Source organism: Mesoplodon mirus, assembly GCF_964341445.2.
Source record: "Mesoplodon mirus genome assembly, chromosome: 2".
Classification (NCBI taxonomy): Eukaryota; Metazoa; Chordata; class Mammalia; order Artiodactyla; family Ziphiidae; genus Mesoplodon; species Mesoplodon mirus.
In genome coordinates this window covers 82,842,576-82,870,104 of record NC_138977.1, presented here as the reverse complement: position 1 = coordinate 82,870,104, position 27,529 = coordinate 82,842,576, and the positions used below count along the sequence as shown (strand labels likewise).

Here is a 27,529-nt window from a genome sequence, read left to right as displayed (position 1 = left end):
CTTCTTGAGAAAGAAGAGTGTGTATGATGTAATTTTTTGGAGATGTGGCATGTGTGCAAATATCACTTAGTCTCTCCTCACATATGATTGATACAGAATTTAAAGTTGGAAATTATTTTCCCTGAGAGTTTTGGAGTCCCTGCTTCATTTTCTTCCGCTTCCAATTTTGCTATTGTTGGATGCTTTTCTGATTCTGGTTACTTTATATGTGACTTTTTTTTGGGAGGAGTGTAGCGGGGGAGCTTTTCGAGTCTTTTATTTTTAATCCCTAATGTTCTGAGGTTTCAGCATAATGTGCCTTGGTGTGTAACTTTTTCCATCCATTGTGATGATTTTTGCGGTAGGTGGTGGAGGATAATTTTCTTCGCACTGTTTTTCTCTTTTCTGAAACTCTTATTTGTCAGATGCTGGAAGTTTTGTATTTTTCCTCCAACTTACTTATTGTTAAAAAAAAAAAAAAAAAAAGTCCCTGATCTCTATCCTTCTATTTTTTTGTTCTACTCTTGGGGAACATTTAAATCTCTATTATCTTCTAACCCTTCTATGGATTTTTAATTTCTGTGATGATAATATTAATTTCTAGTAGCTCTTGTTCTAATAATATTTCTATTTTATAGCATCCTATTCTTGTTTTGCTTTATGGATGCAAGTATCTTTTTAATAATGTGTATGAAGTTTTTTCCCTGCTCCCAGCATTGACTGACTTTCTTTTCTCCTAAAGTTCCTGTCGGTCACGTTAGGCTCTTCATCACATGTCTGGTGATCATTTGCTGTCCATTTTTATTTATGTGGAGGCTCTTTGTGTGTAAACAAGTTGACAGGGCTCTCTCATGTCACCTGGTGACCTTACTTGCCATAGGATGATTTTCTGTTTTCAGAAGCCCCCTTTCTCCCTAGTTTTGGTAACTGTAGATCTCTTTTCTTGGACTGGTTAGAAACCCAGCAAGGGAAGGGCTGTGGGTCTCTCTGCTCAGTGTGCACTTTGACTCAGTCCTCTGTTTCAGAATGGTACCTCCACCCAGTCACTCTTCCTAGTGTCCCTGAGTCCAGACCTTCTCAGGCGGAAGGAGAGAGTTGACAAGCTTCATGGCTAAGGACAGATCTGGAGGTTTACTCCTTAAAATGTCTTGCGAGCAGTTCTCCGGTTTTCAATGCCATCTCTGCACTTCCTTCTCCATTCGTCCCCCACTTTAGATGTAACTGGACTTTGTACTTTCTGAAGGGTCAGTGCCTCATATTGTCTGACTTCTTCCTGTCAGTTCTGCTAGTAGGCATTTCAGTTTTATCTGTCCCTGCTTTGAAAATTCACTCGGCATTTGCCCATCTGCTTTCCATTTTCCAAAATTTTTTTCCATTATTTTTCTCTTTTTCCATTCTCTTTCTTCTTTTGAGTTTATCTCTTCCTCTTATTTGGTGTCACTTAGTGGAGGGAATGCAGTTAAGCACATGATTATAATACACCACTTGATGCTGAAAATCATTAATCATGAACTTTTGAGATTTGGTCTTTCCATTTGCATACATGGTTGTCTGGTCCATTAAAAAAGAGTTAATTTGGTTACTCTAGGATGGATTCCATTTACTATACTTTTCAGTTTCATTCAGAGATTGTTACTCTCACTGTCAAAATTGAACTAGGTGTCATCCTTTCTTGATTTGAGTACATAATAGGAAAAAGGGTCAGTTATTTCTTAGGTATAAATTCCAAATCTGACCTCAAACCCAGTCACAAGAATAACACACACAATTTACAACACTTCAAAGAAATGACTTCCATCCCTTCAGGTTTTCCACGGCCATAATCCCAGTTGGGTCAGTTTTTCTTAGATTCCCTACTAGTTTGACTTGAGTTGTGTCCAAGCTGGAAAAACATTCTTTTCTAAGTACCGTTTTATGTGGTGGTCCCAGGTATATTCTATAGGCTACTGAGTTTCCTTGAAGCATCTCTGTAGATTCTATAGAAGAATGTCAGACCATGATATCTTTCTCCATTCCTAGGATAATATCTCAGAATATCTCTTGTAAAATGCAGAAGATTTCATAATGTGCCAAAGGCTTACATTATTGAACATGTAAACCCCACAGCAGAATCAGGACCAAATATGACCTCTCTTTCAACTTTTTCCTTAAATTTTATTAGTTCTCCAGTTTTAACATTAACAACTAATTTTTTAAATAATGTTTAATGTATTAAGGTATGTCAAGAATTACTGTAAAATTGCTATGGGCCTTATTCAACCATTGTAAAGCAAAGGGAAAGCCAATTCTGATTCCCACCCTAGAGCTTACAGCATCCTTTTTTTTTTTTTTTTTTTTGCGGCACGCGGGCCTCTCACTGTTGTGGCCTCTCCTGTTGCGGAGCATAGGCTCCGGACGCGCAGGCTCAGCGGCCATGGCTCACAGGCCCAGCCGCTCCGCGGCATGTGGGATCCTCCCGGACCGGGTCACGAACCCCTGTCCCCTGCATCGGCAGGCGGACTCTCAACCACTGCACCACCAGGGAAGCCCCCTTTTTAAAAAAAAAAAAAAATGTTTACCTTCATATGGTAGAATTAATAGGTTCCTGTTTCAGACACCTCATGTTCTTTGTTGGTCGAGGTTGAGAGTATGTAGAGCTTCTGAGAGGAAACATTTCTATTTGAAGGTCCCTGTTTTCATCATGATAGGTAAAGGGTGCCAGGCATCTGTTCCGTGCTAAAGCTTACTAGAAGTGTCGCTGCCTCTGAGCAAGAAGCAGGAAGTATTTCTGTCCTTAAAACCAGAAATAGATGCTCTTTCTCATGATCATAACTCAAAAGATCATCTTTTTTTAATGAGATGGGCTCATCCCTTGTGGTTTTCACAGATTTAATGATCAGATTATTTAATGCAGAGCTTGGAGAAAAATAGGTCTGGTGAGATAGATTATGGAGATTTTCCTGGAAGCCAAAACAACATCAACTTTGTGCTTTTTCTTTTTCTCTTTGTAAATCTTTTTACCTCTTCTTTCTCTTTTATTTTTCATGTATTATTTTTGATGATTCTTAAAGAGATTTTCCTGTCTTATTTTAACATGGTGGTACATTTACATAATTTTCACTGTATTTTAACTTCAAAAGATCATCACCAGGGGAGAAAAAAATAATCTGCAAGAAGAATTGGATGCATCAGGATTTAGGTATACTGTATATAGTCTAACTTGCTTTAGACAACTCTGCCAAGTATTGTGTAATGTGTTGGCAGTCGGAAGGAGAAAAATTACTTCTTTGCTGATTTTAGGAAGTCCTATTTGTGTTTTGGAAAGTGGAGCAAGGTAAAAATAAAGGGAAGAAAGTAAAAGTACTTTAAGGGAAATAGGTATTATATATGAAAGTGTCTTGTAAACTGCTAAATAACATAAAGCTGGTAGTTACTATTATTGCAAGGGCATAACTTACAGTGAGAAAGCAAGGATTCAAAAAAGAAAAATGGGAAAAAGGGAAAATAAATCATTTGAATAAGAAAAAGTTGAGGAAGAAACAAAGTGGGAATATCATAATGGGGGGAAGTTTTACATTCTAGTTTTTTTACCTGAAAGTGCAGTGATACTTGTACTTCCTATTTAAACAGTTACGTTGAAAACATTTTATTTATTAACCAAAAGGAAAGTTGTCGAAAATAATTTGGGAAGAGGATCTTATCATATGAGGTGGTGAGAGCTGGATAGAAACCACTAGGCAGATGACTTTCTCAGCTCTAAATAAAGATCTGTGTGTCATAAGGGGTTATGTAGTGCGTTTCCACTTAATTAAGGTCTAATTCACAGTTGTTGGTATTGTCTGAGCCTTTCATTTGTTCTTCATACCTTTGCAAGGTAGGTATCATTAACCCATGTTACAGATGGGAGTAGAAGGCTAATTGACTTGCCCACAGCCACTTACTTATCCAGTGACAAAGCCCTCCCTTCTCCATCTTTTGAGTTTATTCCCACATTTCCCCAGGTACTTCACATCAGAGCAATTGGTTCAGTTGTGTTCCTGGATATTCAACTTATTGGGTTTCTCTAAAAGAAGTCCTTGAAATATAACTGCAGTCACTTAAAAATAACACCCCAGGGCATGTTTTAGGTTTGGCTGTGTCTGTTCTAAATGACTTCATGCGAGTCCTACTTAAGGAATACGATTTGAATTCTGTAAGAACCAAGGAATAAACAAAAAAGGCATCTCAACTGCCCCAATATGGGTTCAGAGTCTGTGTACTGTGTCCTTCAGAACTTATCTGGAGCTTGGTATTTTAAGTTTTAATTCTCTTATGCTTTTTAGTTTTATTTGGTTTCCAAAATCATAGCTGACTTGAAAAAGGGAAAGGTTGATACTCTAAAAGCAATGAGACTCAACTCTTGACAGCAAGGGAGAGGACATAACCAAACTATGAAAGGTAGGCAAAAATATCTCCCAAAATATAGCAGTCAGCAACCTTTGAGTAGAGGAACAGACATCCCTCTGTGCCTGGAAAGGTTGTCTTGCCACTGGCCACTCTAGGCAAGGTCAGTCCGGTTACCAGCAGCACACACATAAAGCCAGTCCTATGCCCTGTCCCTCCATCCCATCTATTCTTCCACTCACATCCCGACTCCACTTGGCTCTAGACCTGGATCTGTGACTTAGATTTCACCTTTGGCTCTCCTTTTCCTTGGTGTTTGAATTTCATCAACCTCTTCCCTTTGATTCTCAGAGTGTCCTGCTGCTTTGGTGGGAACTCCCCATCTAGCTCTCATCATGGTGGTAGAAACTCAACATCTGCCTAGTATCCACTGGGCCAGCTTCTTTTCCTCAGAGATAGTGTTCTCATGTCCTAACAGAGCATGATAATTGATAGTCATATTGATGATCCTGTGTCACCAAAGCCTAATCACATTCTGGATCCTCTGAGAAGACATTACCTTTTAGGGAAAAAAAAATAATCCAGTATGGTTGAAATTAAACCCATTTTATTACTTAGATGGGTCATCCTTCAGCCATTATGAAACTCTTCATCATCCTGAATGCCTTACCCCTTGAGGTTTCTAAAAAGCAGAAATTATACAGTACTATAAGTGCAGAGTGATACAGAGACTTATAATTTGATGAGTTACAGAATATGTTATTTAGAACATAATCAACTTTTTTAGTAGCTTGAGCCAGCTTTCATATCAAAAAAGATGTTACATTAAACAAAGCCCTTTAAAAATATTTTGCTTACAAATTTGTCTTTTAGGTTAGTAGCAAATACTTAAGTAGAGTTGTTATGTTATAAAACAGTTAGAAAGGGAGATAGTAGAACAAGTGATTGTTGACATGAAATGTTTATTTCGGAGAGAATTCTTGGCATTTTTGCCCCATGTCAGTGTAATAAGAATTTGGAGGAGAGGAGGGAAGCATTGATGTATTTGTTGAGGATTAATGTCCCTGTAGAGCATTTGTGTTAGTGAATATATTATGGATAATACCATAAATATAGTAATTAAAAAGTTGCACACTAAACACTCTGTGCACTAGCATAAATATTCCTTTCCTCCCCTTGGTGGCTTGCATTCAAGTGAATGGTGTATTGTTCATCTTGGTCTCCTAGATTCTTAATCAAGAATAGGAAAAAGGATGGCAGTCTCAAAGATCTGTTTCCTTCTCCATATATTGCTGTTCAGATGGGCAGAAACAGATTGGATGTTTCAGGACCGAGTTATTTTTTAACAGTTCAGAAAAATGTCACGTAGTACATACTAATAAACAAAACAACAACCCCACTATTCCTCACTTTTGGGAACTTTATCCTTAAAGTTGTTTCCAAACAATACTACAATGCGCTTCTTGTCATGTGTAAAATGTGTTCAGTGTGATCAGTGATACCTTAGAGCTTATGCGTTATGAAAGAAATGAGATGACGCATAATATAAATATATGTTAGGATCAGAATTTTTAAGGAAGCGAGACTTGATTATCTCATTCGGATCCGTTGCCCAGTGGGTTGAAGCTGAGCTGGTTGCTGTGTGAATGCGCGGCTGGGAGGAGAGGCACCCTGCTGTAAAGTAATAATGGGTCTGTCCTTCACACCAAAGGATAACAAAGAAGGCAGATAGATGTAAAGTGGGCAATTTCTATTTCTTTGTATGCTCAAAATGTTCGCACCTACTTATTTTCCCACTTAAGAGGCATCCTGTTTTTCATAATTTCATGATTTCTGATTTCTCTTAACACACAGTATTTATTTATGAGTTCATAGAGACGTTCTTCTGTGAAGAGGAAAGTAAATGCAGTTGAATGCGATTTGCAGCTTGGCTCTGTGTCAGATAGGGTGGGAAAGGAAGGAATAGAAAGACTAATTCTGTTCTCGCCATTTAATTGGCCTCTTTACCTCCTCGTTGTGAGAACTCTTCGCTTATGTATTGGTTTATCGATTGATTCCATGTTTATGGACTGCTTGCTCTGTCTCCTGCGCCCCAGGGACACAAAGACGAATGGCCCAGTCAGTAGTCATCTGATGGCTCTGGAACCATCTCAATCCTGGCTGACTTCAAGGATGATAATGATGTGTTTATCTATCTAAAATTCTGTCATCTTCCAAAGATGGCCTGGAGACATGTTCATGTGACCAGAATAGACAAACAACCCTGGAGCAGCCTCAGAGTTTGTGAGATCACAAAGGCTGCCTAGAGAACAGAAAATCTGCTTTTCAAGGTGTTTTCCATTGCATTAGATTTTCTAATGAGCCTTGCTACTTTTGGCATCATTGGAATGCTTTACAAGAGCTAAGTCACTCCACCCACTTCCGGATTCACCAAAACCTGAGGCGAAAAAGTGGGCAGGAGATGGAGCATGATGACTGCGCTGCTGTCTTAAGGGACGTTTCGCTAGGAAATCGCTGGCAGGTGCCGCTGCCAGCTCCACTCTCCTCTTCTTTTTGCCTTTTCTTTAAGATGTCTGACTCTTCATTCTCATTAGGTTAGTCATGCTAGAAAGAATCTTTGAATTGAAGCATCTTAAGAGGCCTTGTATGATAGTGAGTAGTGGTTTCATTTAATGAAACTATATGTAAACCTTTGGAAAGGTTGGCACCGGGGAACAAAGATCATTTTAAGAAGAGTGTTCTAGGCTTCCCTGGTGGTGCATTGGTTGAGAGTCCGCCTGCCAATGCAGGGGACACGTGTTCGTGCCCCGGTCCAGGAAGATCCCACACGCCGCGGGAGCGGCTGGGCCCGTGAGCCATGGCTGCTGAGCCTGTGTGTCCGGAGCCTGTGCTCCGCAACAGGAGAGGCCACAACAGTGAGAGGCCTGCGTACTGCAAAAAAAAAAAAAAAAAAAAAAGAAGAGTGTTCTTCTGAATCTTTTGCTTGTATGCTATTGTTTTGGTACTACTAATAAGTTCTACTGTGGGTGTGCCTATCTCGCAAATGCCCCTTCCCACCTTGATATGTACTGGCGTATATGTTTATTTACCTTAAAACAGGGTCAGACTACTTATAACAGGGTAGCATGCCAGAAACCAAGATTTTCAAGATCTATGTCATCAAACCATTTATGTGTCAACTTATTCCTAGCAAAGAACCATGGCAGCTATTTATCTACAATACTGATGTCATTTAGTCTGTTGCCTCTAATATCCTAGTGCTGTTACCTACAAACTTACTATAACCAGATTTGTTTTCACTCCTCTAAGTCTAATATACTTCTAATATAAGAGGGTTGTGAATTCCCCCTTCTTCTTCAAGGTCAGGCCCTTCGTTTGTACTCCTGACCCTTTTCCCCCACCTCCTTTGGGATTTTATTCCATCCTTACCTCCTCCCTCTTGAACTCTCAACCTTTCTGTCTCTACTGCTGTCAAGACGGACTTCCGTTAGTTAGCACCAGTGCCTTTCAACAACTGTTGGTTCTCCTTTCTCTTCTTTCACTTGCTCTGTTATCACTGCCTCTACCACTTCAGTGAAACCACCTTCAGTCAAGGTGGCCAGTGACTGCTTAAGTGTCAAAGCCAAAGCTATAGTTTTCGTTTCTTACCTTTATTCATCTCATTGTATTCCATGGTACCTCTCTGCCTTTCTTCCTTGGTCCTTTTCAGAAGATCTTTTTCCTCTGCCAGTTCTGTCATTGTCTCTGCGGTTCTGCTTTTGGCACTAATCCTCCAGTCTTCTCCCTCTACCCATGTTCCTTCGGTGATATCACCCGCTCATCTAATTTCTGCTACTTTCTATGTAGTGACCACTTCTGTGCCTTTATGTTTTGCTCAGGTTTCTTCCCCAAGCCTCACTCTCAAGAATATCTGGTTGTCCTCACTCGAATCTTCTACATCTCAATTTCTAATGCACCAAACTAAACCCGTTGTCTTCCTTATTAAACTTGTTAATTCACTAGTATTCTCTACCTCATTTGTCACTGCCGTCCACCCACATGTCGTCAGGTACCATGTTGTTCTGCTTTTAGTGTCTGGATGTTTCCCAAGTACTAATTCTTCTCTCCTTTTCCCTTCCCCACCTACCTCCACTGCCCTAATCTTCACCCTTCCTCTCCAACCTAACCGGTCTCCCTGCCACTACTCTGCCCTCTTTGAATCCATCCAGAGAGAGAGTAATGCATCTGAAACCCAGCTCTGATCCGTCAGTGGCTGTCTGCAACTAGTTTAAAGTTCTCGAATATGTGTACAAGGTTACAGTAGGGCTTCAGCTTCTTTCCTGGCCTCACTCTAGAGAGTCCAGCAACACCGAATACACCAGGCAGTTTTCTTACTCCTGCCTTTTCCGTTGTCGTGTCTCTCAGTCCCCGCTTGGCTAAGTCCTGCCCAGCCTGAGGACATGCCAGGCACCCCTGGTACTTGGAAGCTTTCCCCGACTTCTCCATTTCTGGGCTGCTTGCCATGAATCTCAGTCATTGTGCTCATCCCACTGCCCTTTGGGGTCAGCTGTGTGTGTTTCTTGGTCCCACTAGCCTTTGTTTTCCCTAAAGACAGAGACAGTGCCTTATTTGTCACATATAGGAGGTGTTCAACATATGTTTTTTAAGTGAAGACTTGATAAGGACAATAAATCAATTTGATGTCTACAAAAAAGAGCAAAAGTAATCTATGCGTAGTAGTACCTTTAGGAGGGGGCACGAAGCGGGTTTCTGGGGTACTGCTAATGTTCTGGGTTTTGATCTGGTGTGTTCAGTATAGGAAAATTCATTGAGCTGTCCTTGTGTGGTATGTGTCCTTTTCTATATTTATGTTCTACTTCAATGAAAAGTTAAAAAAATTAATTAGATGTCTTTGCTACCCAATGTAGAAAAATTAATTTTTCCTTTCAAGCTTTTAGAGTTTTGTTTTTTTTGTTGTTGTTTTTTTTTTTTACAGAATATCAGTTTAGATGTCACAACAAAGAACCAGGCTAGTGCTATTCCTTGACGTTAAGGAAGAGTGAGATGAAAAAGCATCAGCGTGGGTGGGGTTGTCTGGTCCTCTAAAGAGGGCCAGTGGTGGTCCAGTGGTTAAGACTCTGCCCTTCTAATGCAGGGAGTGCAGTTTGATCCCTGGTCAGGGAACTAAGATCCCACATGCCACGTGGCGTGGCCAAATAAATAAATAAAGAGGGCCAGTGAGGGCCAGCCCTGATGGATAGACTTGCAACAACGTGCACTTCTGTCACACTTAGTATAGGGGCCACATGCTAATAATCATCAACATGCTCTGGGCCTGCCAACAGTGACAGGGAGACTTCATCTCGGATGTGACTATGAATAATTCATAAACCTGGTTATCTGGAAATTTGTGGTCATCAGTAGCATTTGAATGAAAATATGCAATCATTATCCTAAATCTGTTTTTTTATTTCTACTTTCTTTTTGTCTCCCCCTCCCTGTACCACAGCTTAAACATCTCAGTCTTTCCTGAGTACTTGGAAACTGCCGGGGCCCCTGATAATGTGCTGACTGGTCGCTATGGGCAGACGGTACCCAGAGGCTCACTGTTATCCAGGCAGCTCATGTATGTATGAGATTCGTCTCTCTTTTTTTTTTTTCCTTTAATTTTCAGTGTAGAATATTGCAGGCTACTGAACTGGTGAAGGTTTATAAGATATGCATGACAGTGTTTAGAAATGCAGGAGAATGGATCCGCTCTAGGGTAAGTTTTTAATATTGAATGATGAGAAATGTTATCTAAATTAGGATTTTTATAATTCAGTGGCCCTATAAGACAGACCAGAAGTGTATATCAGCAATCTCCCTTTTCTGTTTCAGCGCATCCACCCACATACAGGTTTTGTTGTTTGTTTGTTTGTTTAAGTTTTCCTTTTTCATCACAATATATAACATTTGAAACAATAGCAATGCCATAAATTAGAAACATTTCCCAGTGATTTAAAAAATTCTTTTGCAATAAAAAAATTCACGGACCCAGAAGAGGTCCTCAGGGTATGTCATTGTTGAATACATGTTGGCAAGAGAGTCCCCGACTCTAATTTCTTTTTTTTTTTTTTTTTTTTTTGTGGTACGCGGGCCTCTCACTGTTGTGGCCTCTCCCGTTGAGGAGCACAGGCTCCGGACGCGCAGCCTCAGCGGCCATGGCTCACAGGCCCAGCCGCTCCGCGGCATGTGGGATCTTCCCGGACCGGGGCACGAACCCGTGTCCCCTGCATCGGCAGGCAGACTCTCAACCACTGCGCCACCAGGGAAGCCCCTGACTCTAATTTCTTAACATCCTTCATAGGAGGAAGCTGTTGATTCCCTCAGTGATGACTTTCTATGTCTCACAACAGTTAAGTTTTCCCAACAGTAGTCTTTTGGGAGTGGCTACCAATGCAGCCTTTTCCTATTTGGCTCTACCCTGATAACTTAGGAGAAAATGATTATTGCCCATTTAATGTTCTCTCTTACTTCTATAAAGCATAGTCTGTCTCAAACTTATTTTTTGCTCTCTTTGGTCTTTCAGCCTTGGGCCAGCTGTTTAGGTATTTACCTGTTTTTGTTGCTGCCCTTTGGACCTCTGGAATTTTGAATTCAAATCAGGGGTGTGTTTGGGGTAATTCCTCAGAATGCCTTTGCTCCCCTATCCTTTCTGTACTTAATGGTTATTCACAGTTACCGTTAAGCCCCATTTCCTTGTACATTTCTTTTTCTTTTTTCTTCGTAGAAAAGTTAGAACCATCCTCAAACCCTCCCGCAGACAACTGCTTCTAAAATAAGCCAGATCGGTAGAAGCAACAGCGGAAGGGAGCACTGACAGCAGACTGGGGGCTCAGACCAACCACCAGCGTTAGAGCCGGCTGGGATGGGAGCAGTGGCTTTTACTGATAGACTTTCGTATCCTCCAAGGGCATCACTTTATTACTCTAAAGTCAGCCATTTTTATAGTGAACATTATCAGAAAAAGTTTACCCTTGTCATACTGTAAGACAGAGATTGGCAAAGGGTGGCCCATGGGCCAGATCTAGCCCATGCCTGTTTTTGTAGGGCCTAACAATGGTTTTCATGTTTTTGAATGGTTACCTACATAATCCGTTTTGCCTCTTGCCCCTCAGAGCCTAAAATATCTACAGTCCAGTCTGTTAAAAAAAATTTGCCTGGGCTTCCCTGGTGGTGCAGTGGTTGAGAGTCCGCCTGCCGATGCAGGGGACACGGGTTCGTGCCCCGGTCCGGGAAGATCCCACATGCTGTGGAGCGGCTGGGCCCGTGAGCCATGGCTGCTGAGCCTGCGCGTCTGGAGCCTGTGCTCTGCAACGGGAGAGGCCACAACAGTGAGAGACCCGAGTACCGCAAAAAAAAAAAAAAAAGAAAAGAAAGAAAGAAAGAAAGAAAAAGAAAAATTTGCCTGTCTCTGCTGTGGAAAAAGTTGAAAGGCATGTAGTATGATTCAGTCACATGAAATTGTTAATATTTGACTGTTTTTGACCTACAAAAATGCTGATTGCTTATGGTTCAATCTAATATATTTTGAGGACATTCTTCCTTTAAAATGCTTAAGATTTTAAAGTTTGGTTTCTTGGAGTAGAAGAAGTAAATTTCCTTGGAAAATTCACAAGTGTGGTCCTGCTCATTTTTCACCACCATCGTACTTCTCCTCTCCAGAGCTTTCTAAAGGGCTGTCAAGTAGTTGAGAGGAAGCGCTTCTTTTTCACTTGGCTTAATTCTTACTAGTACTCTCTAGGAGAAAACTGTCTTCTTATCTCACCCTTCCTGGGTGCTAGGAATGAGCTAGCCACCCCCAGAATAGAGGTGGCTGCTATTAATACGCCGAGGCCTCTGCTGGACATGTCACCTGGGCCTTTTTCTGGCGGGAAGGAGGGTGAGTGTCTGCCTTGTCCAGGGGGCATGCATGATGGTCCCTTGGCCTGCAGCGTGTCTGTGTAATGCGTTCCTTGAAACATCCTTCCCTGGACCTAGAACGTGGTTCCCACCCTTCTGTGCTTTCCACCTCTCTTTCCAGTGTTCTTGATCCCCTAGTCCAAAGCATTAAAACCATCATTTATTTTATGCGGTTTGTTTTCCATTCTTTCCCCCTCCCCTTTGTACTTCCCCTTTCCTGATTGTTAAGTAAGATTTGCTTGTTGAAATCTCCAGCTGACATTCTTCAGTGGCTACTCTTGGTGGTAGGAAATGTTCACCTCAGCCGCTCTGTCTCCTATCACCTGAGGCAAGAAATCTAAGATGACTTGGCACTCCGGGCCAGGCCAGACCTGATCAGGAACTTTAGACATGAATAGTTCCCTGGAGATGGGAAACTATTTCAGGGGAAAGAAATTCTCTGGAGTTTATCATTTTGTCATTAAGTGTGGTCACAACCCTCCATCAAGGGTTGGAAGTACATACTGCTCTGAATTGTTTCCGAGGCTTGCATGGCAAATGGGAATTCTGGATTTTCTTTTTTCGTGTTTTGGGACCACTGTTCTGCCTTTCAAGGCTTTTTTCAGGACAGGATGCTGTTCTTTGGTGGAATGTGGAATGGCATCCATTGAACACCAAAGTAAGAAGTCAGTAGCTAGAGCTGACCTTTCCCCACTTTTCATATAGATATTTGTGCTTGTGTTAAGACTAGAGTTAAATTATCCTGGAAATTACTAGTCAGATTGCATCCTTATTTATTTTTGTTTGCATCTTGTAGTTTCCTTGTGTGACTGCAGTCTCCGCTCTAACCCTGACCATCAGAGTCTGGACCATTGCAATAGTCTCCCGACCTCTGGCCGGAAGTCTCTCTCCCTGCAAATTTGACTCCTGCATAGTGGCCACATTAATCTCACAGAAGCACAGCTCTGATCACATCACTTCCCTGTGCTCAGCGCATCCCCACTAGTCCAGAAGGTCACCCTGACATTGGAGTCCTCCACGTTTTCTTTCACTGCTCCTTTTAATACCCATGATTACTGGTTGGTTACTGATGTGATCATCGTTGGTGGTAGTCTTACTCCTCAGTAGGTGTCCTGTGTTGGCCCGAGTGGGCTGCTCCTGCCGAGACACACCCTTTGCCTTTGGGTCACTCATTGTTCGTGCTGTGCCCTCTCTGGAATGAGGATCCCTCTGTGGAGAACCTGCTAAAACCCCATTCTGACTTTCGGGTGCAGCAGAGTTGCCCTCTTTCCCAGGAAGCTTCCCTCGTTTCCCAGCAGGAAGCACGCATTCCTGTAGCTCTTACATCTCCCTTGTGAAGCTTGTGTCCCAAATTACTCATTCTATCTTGGCGTGTGTGTATACTTCGTCAGACCTTTGAAACTAAACTCTGTTTCATCTCCCTCCTCTCCTCTGTGTATGAGGACAGTGCTCCATCAGTGGTAGAAGCTCAAATATTTGTGGAATCACTTTGGGCTTAGGGGTGAGACTGGGTAATAACTGTCCTCAGGAAGCCCCTATAAAGCATTTTCCAGAGAACTTGGTGGAACCTGTGCAGACCAAGGCCAAGGCCAAGGCCAAGAGGGTGTAATTAAGGCCTCCAGGGCTGTCCATGTGCTGGGCCCTGTGCTGCTTGCCCGCCCTGGCTCTCCTGCCTTTCCTTCCCTCCCACTCACAGGGTGGGCATTTCCTCCCTTTCTTAAGAAATTGCCGTTTAAAAAGTTTAAACAGTAGCAGGCACATATGATTATTTCTTTTGGCCTTCCCTCTTTGACTTCCCCTGCTCTCAGTGATGAAAGACATGGTTTTGTTTGTAGTCCTACTCCATGCCACTCACTGTGTACTGAATTTACTAGAAATTCTCCACTTCAAATGGGATATACTTTGAAAGGTTCATCATATCATCCCCATTTCACAGATGAGAATACTGAGGCTTGAAACAACAAAATAACTTGTCACAGCGGAGTTGCAGTTTGAGCCTAGGTTTATCTGCCTTCTCTCTGTGTTCTTTCCTCCCACCAGGCTTTCTAGTGACCTGGTCATCACTTGGGTGATCACTTATTTAGATGTTGTCCACTCTCCTGTTCTCTACACCATGGCTTTTAGTAACATGGTCTTAGAGGCCTAAAAGATTCTGCATCAAATGATGCTGACATCTGTCTCGTATCTCCTCTTTTATCCATTATTTGAACCCAGTAATTACAGGTAATGTGAAGGCCCTAGGAGAGCACTTCATATAGAAAGAGTTAATAATAATACAGAAATAGTAACAATGCTTTAAAAATCATGCAAGTAATATATGTTTAATATAGAAATTTTTTAATTTTAATTTTTATTTTATATTGAAGTATAGTTGATCTACAATGTTGTGTTAGATTCAGGTGTACAGCAAAGCGAATCAGTTATACCTATACATATATCCATTTTTTTTCAGAATCTTTTCCCATAGAGTTCCCTGTGCTATATAGTAGGTCCTTGTTGATAATCTGTTTTATATATAGTAGTGTGTGTATGTTAATCCCAAACTCCTAATTTATCCCACCCCTCCACCTTTCCCTTTCGGTAACCATAAGTTTGTTTTCTAGGTCTGAGTCTGTTTCTGTTTTGTAAATAAGTTCATTTGTACCATTTTTTTTGATTCCACATATAAATGATATATGATACTTGTCTGACTTACTTCACTTAGTGTGATAATCTCTAGGTCCATCCATGTTGCTGCAAATGGCATTTCATTCTTTTTTATGGCTGAGTAGTATTCCATTGTATATATGTACCACATCTTCTTTATCCATTCCTCTATAGATGGACATTTAGGTTGCTTCCATGTCTTGGCTATTGTAAACAGTGCTGCAGTGAACATTGGGATGCATGAACCTTTCAGAATTATGATTTTCTCTGGGTCTATGCCCAGGAGTAGGATTGCTGGATCGTATGGTAACTCTATTTGTAGTTTTTTAAGGAACCTCTATACTGTTCTCCATAATGGCTGTGCTGATTTACATTCCCACCAACAGGGTAGGAGGGTTCACTTTCCTCCATACCCTCTCCAGCATTTATTGTTTGTGGACTTTTTGATGATGGCCATTCTGACTGGTGTGAGGTTTTTTAAAATAAATTTATTTATTTACTTATGGCTGTGTTGGGTCTTCGTTGCTGCGCACGGGCTTTCTCTAGTTGCGGTGAGTGGGCTTCTCGTTGTGGTGGCTTCTCTTGTTATGGAGCACAGGCTCTAGGCACTTGGGCTTCAGTAGTTGTGGCATGCGGGCTCAGTAGTTGTGGCTCACAGGCTCTAGAGCGCAGGCTCAATAGTTGTGGTGCTCAGGCTTAGTTGCTCCGCGGCATGTGGGATCTTCCCGGACCAGGGCTCAAACCCATGTCCCCTGAATTGACAGGCGGATTCTTAACCACTGCGCCACCAGGGAAGTCCCTCATGTAGTTTTGATTTGCATTTCTCTAATTCTTAGCGATGTTGAACATTGGAAAATTTTGAAAATGACAAAAAGAGAAATAAGTTCTCACAACCCTGTATACCAAGAGATAACTGTGTTAAACATTTTGTTGAACGCTTTCCTGTACTTCCAGTATTCTCTCTTAATATATTTATTTATTGTTATTTACAGTAATAAGACAATGTCAGACATTGTGTTTACTTAACAAAGTGTTGTAAATACCTTTCTAAACAAGTAGCAACTCAGTAGCTGTAGCCTGTAGTGGACTTACTTATGTGATGTCCCAGAGGAAGGCAGTAAAAGCAGGTGAGTGCAGGGAGCCTGATTCCCCTCCACAGGAGGAGGGACTTTTATCCTGGTTAAAAAGATGTTGGCCAGGACCCACTGAACTGATTTTCTCCGTCCATTAACACATCTCAACTCTCAGTTTGAAAAGCACTGCCCTAGAGATTACAGAGTACTGGAGGGCAAGCTTGGGCAGACTTGGAGTTTTCAGGGGCTCGGGGTGGGGGAGGGTTCTGAACTCAGTTGGGGTTTGAGGAAACATGGGGAATTTTTTGTTCGTTTGTTTGTTTTGGCTGCACCGCGCTGCATGCAGGATCTTAGTTCCCCGACCAGGGATGGAACCAGCGCCCCCTGCAGTGGAAGTGCTGAGTCTTAACCACTGGACCGCCAGGGAAGTCCCAACATTGGGATTTTTTTTTTTTTTTTTTTGCGGTACGCGGGCCTCTCACTGTTGTGGCCTCTCCCGATGCGGAGCACAGGCTCAGCGGCCATGGCTCACGGCCCAGCCGCTCCACGGCATGTGGGATCTTCCCGGACCTGGGCACGAACCCGTGTCCCCTGCATCGGCGGGCGGACTCTCAACCACTGCGCCACCAGGGAAGCCCCCAACATTGGGAATTTGAGTTAAGACCAGGAGCCTGAGAGCAGTGCCCAAGATCATTCACAGCCAAGTGTGGGTCTCACTGCCTAGAACAGCCAGGACGTGACGTGGCATCCCAGGAGAGGGGCTTTCTGTTCTGGTTTTCATTGGTTTTCCTGGTATGGGATGAAGGCCTGCAGGATTGTCCAGATCACCTGCAGGGGATCACAACAGGGAAGCCCCTGGGGAGTCTCAGGGTTGTAGTGAGTCCATGAATGAAAAGTGGATGTATGTAGGAGTTGGGAAGGGTTAAAGGGAACACGATTTTTAAAATACACTGATTAGATTTTTCTTCTGTCCAAGAAAAAAAAAATCTGTATATTTTAGAAAATGCGTAAATACTAAAAAGCCCAAGGGGGAAAAAAAACCATCCTTAACATTTTGCTTGTCTTTGTAATCTTTGTGTGTGTGTCTATATAAGCACCTGTACTTTCATGTTAGCATTATTGTTATCATCATCTTATTTTATGACCTACTTTTTGTTGCTTAATTCATCATGGAAATTTGTGATATTAAATGTTCTTCTAGTAGGTGGTTTTTACTGATCTTATACTTTATTACAATGCATGGATGTATCATAATTAACAGTCACCCATTGTTGAACATTTAAGTTATTTCCAGTCTGTTGCTGTCCTTGTAGATTACTCATAAGTCTTTTGTGTGTGTGTGCTTAAGAAATATTTAGAAGTGAAATTGCTAAGTTGAAGGGTTGCTTGCACATTTTAAAGACATTGCTACACACATCCAAACTGTTCTCTAGAGAAGTTTTATTTACTTTCATCACTCTTGTGTGAAGATTGCTCATTTCTTCCTACTCTGGAAACAGAGAGAGAGAGAAAAAAACACACTTTTCTATATGATAGGTGAAATATGCTATTTTCATTGTTATAGTTTGCATTTCCTTTTTATTAATATTGAGGCTTAGATTTAAAATTTTTTAATTCAGTTTATTTAAACTTAAAAAAAAGTTTATCTGTTCAGTAGCCCAAAATCAGCCACTTTAAATATGTGCGATGCAAATGTAAAAAAAGTCAATTTGACGTGTGTTGGTAATATGACTTGTCTTCATTACGTGTAGTTTGTATTGGTTATAAGCTGAAAGTCTGATTCTTTAAAGAGATAAGGTTGCTAGGTTTTTCATATGATAATAGCTTGGGGATTTAATTAAAATATGAAACCAAGCCCTCAGACTTAGAACTCTGGACTTAAAAGTCGACAGCCTGTGAGAGAGTCCTCGAACTGGGAGATGGGAGGCCTGGGTTCTAGCCCTGGCCCTGCCGTTCCCGGACTGAGGGCATAGAAGAGTCATTAGAACCAACTGAATGTCACTTCTGACATCTGTAAATGGAGGAGTTGGACTGGATAATGTTTAGGTAACCTCTAGTTCAAAAATTCTATAGTATACTTGCTTTCCAGAGAAAGAACTGCAACTGAACCTTGGCTCTAGGGGGAACCAAGCCAAAGGCAGAGCAATTATATTCAAGACATAGAACACAAAACATTAACAGATAGTGAAGTAGTGTTTGACCTTGGATTTTAACTGCTTAAAATACCTGCAAACAGGCCAAGACAAAGAGCATTGAAATGAGAGGTCAGAGCCGAGTAAATAAAGGTAATCCACTTTACTACACAACCGCAGTGACAAAAACACAAGTGCTTTTACATGATAGTGTTTAGATAGCTCGACAGTTTAGACAGGTGTGTTAGTACCTGTTTCCTGGTGTCATTGTGTAAATGCTTCTGATAGGAAAAGTCCTGAGAACCATTATGAATGTCATTAAGTACAGGACCTGACATATAGTAAATGTTCAATACATACATAATATTTTATATATAATGAATGAACAAAGGGGATTCCTTGCACATTACAAGTTTTTCCAAATCCTACTTTCTAACACACATGGTTCTATTGCTTTAGTTGTGTTCAGGGTAGCCTCTTTCTGAACATGACAACCCGTTTTGTTTGCACCCACCTGACTTCATCAACCCTCTCATCCAAATCTCCTTAGTGTTCTCCTCTGCAAACTGGGAGGCAGTTCTCACGCCAAACTGGGAAGTAATTCTAATGCCCTTGTATGTTTTGGTGTCAGTTACCTTTGTTTCTCTCAAGGCGGAATTATTCCTCTTCTTCTACTTACCTTTTGTATTAGTTTTCTGTTGCTGCCGTAATAAATTACTGCAAACTTGGTGACTTAACACAAATTTACTCTCTTAACTATTTTGGAAGCCAGATGTCTGCAAGGAGTCTTACTGGGCTATCAAGTTGGCAGGGCTGATTCCTCTTGAAAGCTCTAGGGGAGAATCTGCACTCCTGACTTTTTCAGCTTTTAGTGACTGCCTGTATTCCTTGGTTTGTGGCCCCTTTCTCTGTCTTCAAAGTGAATCACTCTCATCTCTGCTCACATTACCCTCTCCTCTTCTGCAGTCAAATCTCTCTCTGCTTCCTCTTACAAAGACAAATTGTGATTACATTTAGGGTCCACCCAGAACATCAGCGTCTCTCCCCATCTCAAGACTTTAACCTAATCATAATTGCTGTTTTATTGCCCATATAAGTTTCTAGGGATTAGGATGGAGATATCTTTTGAGGGGAGGGGATGACATTATTCAGCCTACCTTTTGTCTTCTTTCTTTTTTTTTTTTTTGCGGTACGCGGGCCTCTCACTGTTGTGGCCTCTCCCATTGCAGAGCACAGGTTCCGGACGCGCAGGCTCAGTGGCCATGGCTCACGGGCCCAGCCGCTCCGTGGCATGTGGGATCTTCCCGGACCGGAGCACGAACCCGTGTCCCCTGCATCGGCAGGCGGACTCTCAACCACTGCACCACCAGGGAAGCCCCAGCCTACCTTTTTTCTTTTTCCACCCTGAACTTTTTCCTTTTCTACTTACTGTCAACTATTTGCTGTTATAGGAACACACACACACACACACACACACACACACACACACAGCTATTGCATTTACCTTGAGAAATATTAGTTTCCTCCCCAAACAAACAAACAAACATTCCATGTCTGAATTGCTGTGCCAGGTACTCTAACCAAAGGGTAAGATTGCTCCTTACCTGACAGGACTAGGAGGCAAGGTATAGTACAGAGGAGAATATAAAGAAGACCCAAATTTAAGATACTGTTTTGTTGGCAAATCTCCAACCCCTATTAAAACAAACCCTCCTTATTAGCTGAGCCATCTTCAAATTCATGAATTCCCTCTTTGGCTGTTTCTTATCTATTCCTGAACTTGCGCATTGAGGGTTTTTGCATCCCTCCCCCCCCCAAATGAGATATAATTAACATACTATAAATTCACCCCTTTAAAGTGTAAAATCCAGTTGCATTTAGTATATTCATAAAGTTGTACAACCATCACCACTATCTAATTCCAGGATGTTTTTATCACCCTGAAATGAAACCCTGTATCCATCATTGACTATCAGTCCACATTGCTCTCCTTCTCTCCAGGAAGCAAAGAATCTACTTTCTGTCTCTATGGATTTGCCTATTGTGGACATTTCGTATGACTGGAATCACATAATATGTAGTTGGCCCTCTGAATCTGCAGGTTCCTCATCCATGATTCGACCAACCGCTGATAGAAAATACTTGGAAAAAAAATTCCAGAAAGTTCCAAAAAGCAAAAGTTGACTTTGTCACGTGCTGGCAACTATTTACATAGCATTTACATTGTATTAGGTTATTATAAGTAATCTAGAGATGATTTAAATTAAACAGGAGGATGTGTGTAGGTTATATGCACATTCTACACTGTTTTATATAAGGGACTTGAGCACCTGCAGATTTTGATGTTTAGTAGGGGTCCTGGAACCAATCCCCCATGGAAACCAAGGGATGACTCTATGGCCTTTTGTCAGTTAACATAATGTTTTCAAAGTTCACCCATGTTGTATTGATAGTACTTACCAGCATTTTATTCTTTTTTTATTGCTGAATAATACTCCATTGTATAGATATGCCACATTTGGTTTATATATTCATCAGTTTATGGACATTTGAGTTGTCTCCACTTTTTGCTGTTATGAATAATGTTGCTGTGAACAATCATGTACAAATTTTTGAATGGACAAATGTTTTCATTAGGTAGATATATGGGAGTGGAATTGCTAGGTCATAAGGTAACCCTATCTTTAACTTTTTGAGTAACTGCTAGTGTTTTACAAAGTAGCTGAACCCTTTCGCAATCCCACCAGTACTATAGGAGGGTTCCAGTGTCTTGACATCCTTGCCAGACTTTTTATTGTCAGTCTCTTTGATTATAGCTGTCCTGGTGGGTGTGAAGTGGTATCTCACTCTGGGTTTGATTTGCATTTACCTGATGACTACTGATGTTGAACATCTTTTCAAATCCTTTGTTCATTTTTAAATTGAGTTATGTACCCTTTTTTTATTTTATTTTATTTTATTTTCGGTACGCGGGCCTCTCACTGTTGTGGCCTCTCCCATTGTGGAGCACAGGCTCCGGACGCACAGGCTCAGCGGCCGTGGCCCACGGGCCTAGCCGCTCCACGGCATGTGGGATCTTCCTGGACCAGGGCATGAACCTGCGTCCCCTGCATCGGCAGGCGGACTCTCAACCACTGCGCCACCAGGGAAGCCCCCCTTTTTTTAAATTGTAAGAGTTCTTTATATATTCTGAATACTAGACCCTTATCAGATTTATACAATTTTTCTCCCGTTCTGTGGGTTGTATTTTTACTTTCTTGATAGTGTCCTTTAAAGCACAAAAGTTTTATACTTTGATGAAGTCCAATTTATCTGTTTTTTTTTTTTTTTGGTCACTTGTACTATTGATGTCATATCTAAGAAACCATTGCCTAATCCAAGGTGTTGAAGATTTACTCCCTTTTTTTTCTAATAATTTTATAGTTTTAGGGCTTACCTTTAGGTGTTTGATTCATTTGAGTTAATATTTGTATATGGTCCAACTTCCTTCTCTTGCATGTTCATATCCAGTTTTACCGGTACTGTTTGTTGAAAGACTATTCTTTCCCTTTTTAGGATAAGCTTTTTATATTCTACAGAGAAACCAGATGGGTTTTGATAGGGGTTGTGTTTAATCTTTAGATTGTTTTGGGAAGTAGTGCCATGTTAATAATTTAATTCTTCCAAATCTTTGTTCATGGATAGCTTTCCATTTATTTAAGTCTCCTTTAATTTCTTTTAATGTTTTATAGTTTTCAGTGTACAAGTCTTGCACTTCTTTGTTAAATTTATTCCTATTTTATTCTTTTTGATGCTATTATAAATGGACTTTTTTATAAATTTCATTTTCGGATTGTTGCTAGTGCATGGAAGTAGAATTGATTTGTGTGTATGTGTATCTCTCTTTCTATAGATGAATCAGTCTATCTATAGAGAGAGAGAGGGAGGGATCTTGTTTTTTGTTATAAATTTATTTATGTATTTATTTATTTTTGGCTGCGTTGGGTCTTCATTGCAGCGTGCAGCCTGTCTCTAGTTGTGGCGAGAGTGGGCTACTCTTTGTTGCAGTGCGCAGGCTTCTCATTGCCATGGCTTCTCGTGTTGCGGAGCATGGCCTCTAGGTTCCCGAGCTTCAGTAGTTGTGGCACACGGGTTCAGTAGTCGTGGCTCATGGGCTCCGTAGTTGTGGCACACGGGCTTAGCTGCTCCATGGCATGTGGGATCTTCCCGGATCAGGGATCGAACCCGTGTCCCCTGCATTGGCAGGCAGATTCTTAACCACGGCGCCACCAGGGAAGTCCGATCTTGTTTTTTTAAATTTTCCCTTCCTTCACTTTTGGAGTTTGTAGTAGATTTTTTCAGTTTCACCTGCTATCCTTCCATATTATCCCATTTTTACTTTTTTCAATTGTTTAAATATATTTTAAAAGTCTCTTTCACACTCTTCTACTATTTTTAGCTCTTGGGGCACAGATTTTTCAATCTGCATTGGCTGTTTCTTAGAGTGGTTTTTTTTCTTGTTCAGTCTTAACCTGTGACTGTGAGCGCCTCTTCCGTGAGGGTTAACATGGGAGTTTCATGGGACTGGGACTGTGGGAGCCCAGAGGAGTTTTCTTATTCGTCTCAGTCAGTGTCCGTGGGTATCATTGCTTCTGGACCATTTTTTGTATTATTTTCTTGGCCTGGGGCCCTGCTACTACATGGAGATTATGTATGTGGATACCATACCACCATGTGGGAACAGTCTTGGAATGTTGATTTCATATTGGTGAGGTTTTGAAAAGTTGATTTTTATTTATTTATTTTTACCCCATCCGCAAATAAAAGCTTCCTTGCAAAGCTTAGGGAGTGGGGGGCATGAATGTTTTCTACTGAGGGGCAACCCTGTATGACTGCCCCGTTAAGCTAATAGCTCAGCTCTAGCCAGCCAGTTTCATGGGCCCTATTGTCTGTATGCCCCTTTCCTTCCTAGGGATCATCAGAGTCTTAGGCCCTAGACATTAAGGCTATATCATGTTCTCATAGCCTTTAAGTCTTCAAAGCTTCAGCTTTCTCCACTGACTCTGAGTTCCATCTTCATTTCTGGCCCAGGGATTTATTTTTCATGATTTTGACTTTTTTTCTTTGTATTTAAAATGTCGTTAGTTATATCTTATTCAGTTTTTCTATGTATTTGAAACAGGCAGTCATTCTTTGTCATCTTTGCTCATCATATTGATTAGAAACTTTATCACTGCAGTCTGATTAAAGGATTTGTAAGACTTTTGAATCACCAGATTGCAATCCCTGATTTCCTCAGAACTTTAAACATAAATAAGTGGTAAGTAAATATTAATTCAGTGGATGGGTGTTCTGCAGATCCTTTTACTGAGTTGCTTTGTACCTGAGTAACCACAGTTGTGTAGTGTAGTGAAGTGCAGTCTCATCAGTAGCCACTGCATTCCTTGTGGAATACCACTTTCTGTACACCTCTCAGAATCAGTAGGTTAGGTTCTAGGTTTTAACATGGCATGTGAACCCAAGCTGTGAAAATGGTTACCTGAGGGCTGTCTACTGGCAGTATTTTTAGGTATTTACAAATATGGAGCTTATTTCATGTCTTAGTAAATAAGGTTCTATCTTGATATTAAGAGTAATAAAGAAAGGTTACTTCTATATATTTATCCTTCTCTGGAGACAGAAATCAAAGTTCGATCATCCAAATTAAAATCTCTTCTTTGTAAATTTTTGCTTTAAAAAAAAAACTTCTCTATAATCTGCTTCTTCTGAGCTAGAGATTTGAAATCCTGTTTTGTTGTGATAAAAAAAGTCTCCTCTTCACAAGGATGCTCTGGACCTAGTGCTTTCCCCTGTAGGAACAGAAAGAGAGAACAGAACTAAGAAGCCCTATGTCAAGTCTTTAGCAGTAGGAATCAACATCCTGGAAGGAAGCCTGCCTGTGTTGGTTGTGGAATGAGACTCTGGAAAACATGGCAAAATAGTCCGTGGAGAGAGCTAAGTGTGCCTCCCTTTTATGTTTCTAAAGACTAGCTTTCTTGCTTCAAGAGAACCTGTTAGTAGAGTGTGGTGAGTACCTGCAGACTGCATGCCCAGCATTTCTGGGATAACTGTAGGGGGTTCTGAGCAGCCTTTTTCCCACACTCCATGTGAAGAGGATTGGGATGTTGGGGATGGATTAGCCTTCTGGATACGCAGACAGGCTTTGACTCAGAGAGATGAGAAGGATGTATTGTCCTCAGGGAGGTGACCACAGCACTTTCTGCTAATGGAGTAACTGGGAGAAAATGCCCCAGCCAGACTGTGGGAGCAGAAGATGGGAAAGGAAAGAAGAGAAATAGGCAACTTTATGGGACAATTTTGAAACCAAAGCAAATAGAATTATTTTTCCAGGTTTCCTGGACACTTGCTCATTTATGCAAACTTGAAATTGTTCTTGGGGGAAGTGAACTTGGATGACCTGAATGAAGGCCACAAAAACCATTACAAAATGAAACCTATAGAATTCTGAAAGGAATGATTTGGTATATTGCAGAGTCACGAGATAGGTCTGTTTGTTGTTAGCATCTGTACCTTCTAGACCTTCCTTTTATGAGTGTGTGTGTGTGTGTGTGTGTGTGTGTGTGTATGTATTTATGTCTATGTGTGTATGTATGGATGGATGCATAGATAGATAGGTAGGTAAGTAGATAGTATAGAAATAGAAAATAGCAAGCATGTACTACTGAATATTCTGTTGAGAATGTTTTATTAAAGCTACATCTAAACTTTTTAGTCATTCTTCATCTTTTAGGTTTATGGAAAATACTTAAATCCATGGGATTACACTTGATTTCTCCTTTGAATTCTTTCTTGGGAGTGTCCAGTTATGGGAAAAATTGATCCCCATCTCCTAGGGTACAAGAACATTCCTCAAAGAGCTTAAGTTACATGCTGCTTATTTGGAACTTGATACCAGTAAATTCACCATGACTTGGCTAAATCATGCATACCTGCCACCATCTTATCCTTGTGACTGGGGCTTGGTTAGGGTTAAGGAGGATTTCCTGAACATCAGGAGATAGAAGCTTTTTGTTTTTGAAACCACTATTCTTCACACTGAAGGGTCCAATTTAAACAAAGCTTAAAAGAGGCTTCCTTTTTTTTTCTGGTTGAGAGAGAGAGTAGAGTTAAGGCTGGAGGGGGGTGATCAGAGCCAAACAATAGAAGGATTGATGCTGCATCTGCTGTACTCGAATGCTGTGCTGGCTTCTCTGGAGTATTGAGAAGAGTTACATATTGTCCTCAAAGAGCTTATGTTATCATATGTAGACATGACCAAAGGTAGTACTGCATCAGTTAGACTCAAATTATGTGATGCAGCACTTTAGAGGAGAGGAAGGCCAGTAAAGATATGTGTAAGCAGTGGAATTCAAGAGCTAAAAAACAGATTTAGAGAACGTCTTCCTCCAATAGGACATAAAGGTCTGGTATTAGGTATGATTCTGATCTTGTAGTGGCAGAGCAGCTATGGGATTGCAGGTGCCATGGGTGGTATTTGAAGAGCACGTGAAATGGGATATCATGGAGGGACCTCATGAAGTAGGGTCACACGGGAAGGGTTCAAGGGACTGGATAGCCTGGTGAGAACAAAGCATGTTCATAATAATGCCTATTTATATTATTATTATTATTATTTTAAATATTTATTTATTTATTTATTTTTTGGCTGCGTTAGGTCTTAGTTGCGGCACGTGGGATCTTTGTTGCGGCGTGCAGGATCCTCTGCTGTGGCACGCAGGCTCCTCATTGTGGTGCGCGGGCTCAGTAGTTGTGGCGCATGGGCTTAGTTGCCCCATGGCATGTGGGATCTTAGTTCCCTGACCAGGGATTGAACCCGCATCCCCTGCGTTGGAAGGTGGATTCTTAACCACTGGACCACCAGGGTCCCTATTTATATTTTTTTTTTTAATTTTTTTTTTGGCGGTACGCGGGCCTCTCACTGTTGTGGCCTCTCCCATTGCGGAGCACAGGCTCCGGACGCGCAGGCTCAGCAGCCATGGCTCACTGGCCTAGCCGCTCCGCGGCATGTGGGATCTTCCCAGACCGGGGCACGAACCTGTGTCCCCTGCATCGGCAGGCGGACTCTCAACCACTGCGCCACCAGGGAAGCCCTATATTATTATTAATGACTAACACATACATAGCCAGATGCTGTTCTAAGCACTTCAGGTGTATCCTTATAATCCCAACAACTCTCTGTGACACAGATACTACTATTATCACTCAATTACAGTTGAGGACATCGAGGCACAGAGGAGATAAGTAACTTATTTAAGGCTATATAGTAAGTGGTGTAGTTGAGATTTGAATCCAGGCTGTCAGGCTTCAGGGTGTGTTCTCTTAACCACTGTGCTGACTGCTTCAGTCAGTGTGAGAGGAGTTGGAAGGGGTTACGAGCAAGGGAAATTGTTGGGGAGAGAGGAAATTCCAAGGTCAAGATTGCAGGGGCCAGGTCCCGGGGATGCAGTGTCTGTTTGGTGGCCACGCTGAGGTGTTAGTGATGTAGATGGGAGTTAGAGGTCAGCGGCGTCGAGCCCATCCAGGAAGCACAGGGGCAAAACTAATGGTCTGGAGCCCTTTCTGTGTGCTGGGCTCTGGGGATAGAGCATTGAATAAGGTAGGTAAGGTCGCCACTCCCTTGGAACTTCCATTCATTCTGGTGATGGAGACAGGCGATGGGAAAGCTACTCGACAGGGAAGATGGTTATGGATTGTGGTCTGTGCTGTGGAGGAGTCAATGGTGTGATGAGAATTACTGAGCGGGGCCCACGTGACATAGGGCGGCAGAGGGAAGATGTCCCTGGAGAAGTGACATTTGATCTGTGATCTGAAGGATGAGACAAGCCCAGCCGCGTGAAGGATGAGGAAAGCTCATTCCAGGCTGTGGGGCTAGGGACAGTTCAAGGGATGGAAAGGAGGCCTGGGTGGCCCCGGCAGAACGAGCGTGTGTTGAGGCTTGGTGGGAGACGAGGTTGGGCAAGGAGGCGGGGCTCAGTTAGACTTGAGGGCCTTGGTAAGGAGTTTAGATTGTTTCCTAAGAGCAGTGGGAAGCCACTGAGTGTTAAGTAGATGGGTGGCATGGTCCCATGGGAGGGCCAGGGTGTTAATTAGATGCACCTGTTGGAGCAGGGAGGAGGCTGGGAGAAGCAGGGAAACAAGGTGGGGAAAGAACAGTTAGGATGTTTCTCCCCCGTCTGGTACCTTAAAAGTTTGAATCACAGCTAATGTGGCCTTTCTGCCTGGGGAAAGATGAACCTCATGTCAGATAAAGCTTCTCAGTATTCGGGTTGTGATCAGGATTCACAGCAACAAGGCTTGATACCTACCTTTTAGCCATTTGACTACCTAATTTATACCTATTTATATATAGAGAGAAAAGCCAGAGCATATGAACCT

The 27,529-nt window shown here is 41.7% G+C and overlaps 1 protein-coding gene across 18 annotated transcripts in view; it reads left to right on the top strand.

Annotated features, from left to right (window-relative positions):
• APBB2 (amyloid beta precursor protein binding family B member 2) overlaps positions 1-27,529 on the top strand; it is a 389,233-nt gene that overhangs the window by 140,031 nt on the left and 221,673 nt on the right. For 17 of the 18 annotated variants that reach the window (XM_082637315.1, XM_082637301.1, XM_082637312.1 and 14 more), the window contains one exon: positions 9,830-9,946. The exons of the other annotated variant lie outside the window; for it this stretch is intronic. The gene's annotated coding sequence lies outside the window, so the exon portion shown is untranslated. The remainder of the gene's footprint in view (positions 1-9,829; positions 9,947-27,529) is intronic. 18 annotated transcript variants of the gene reach the window in all.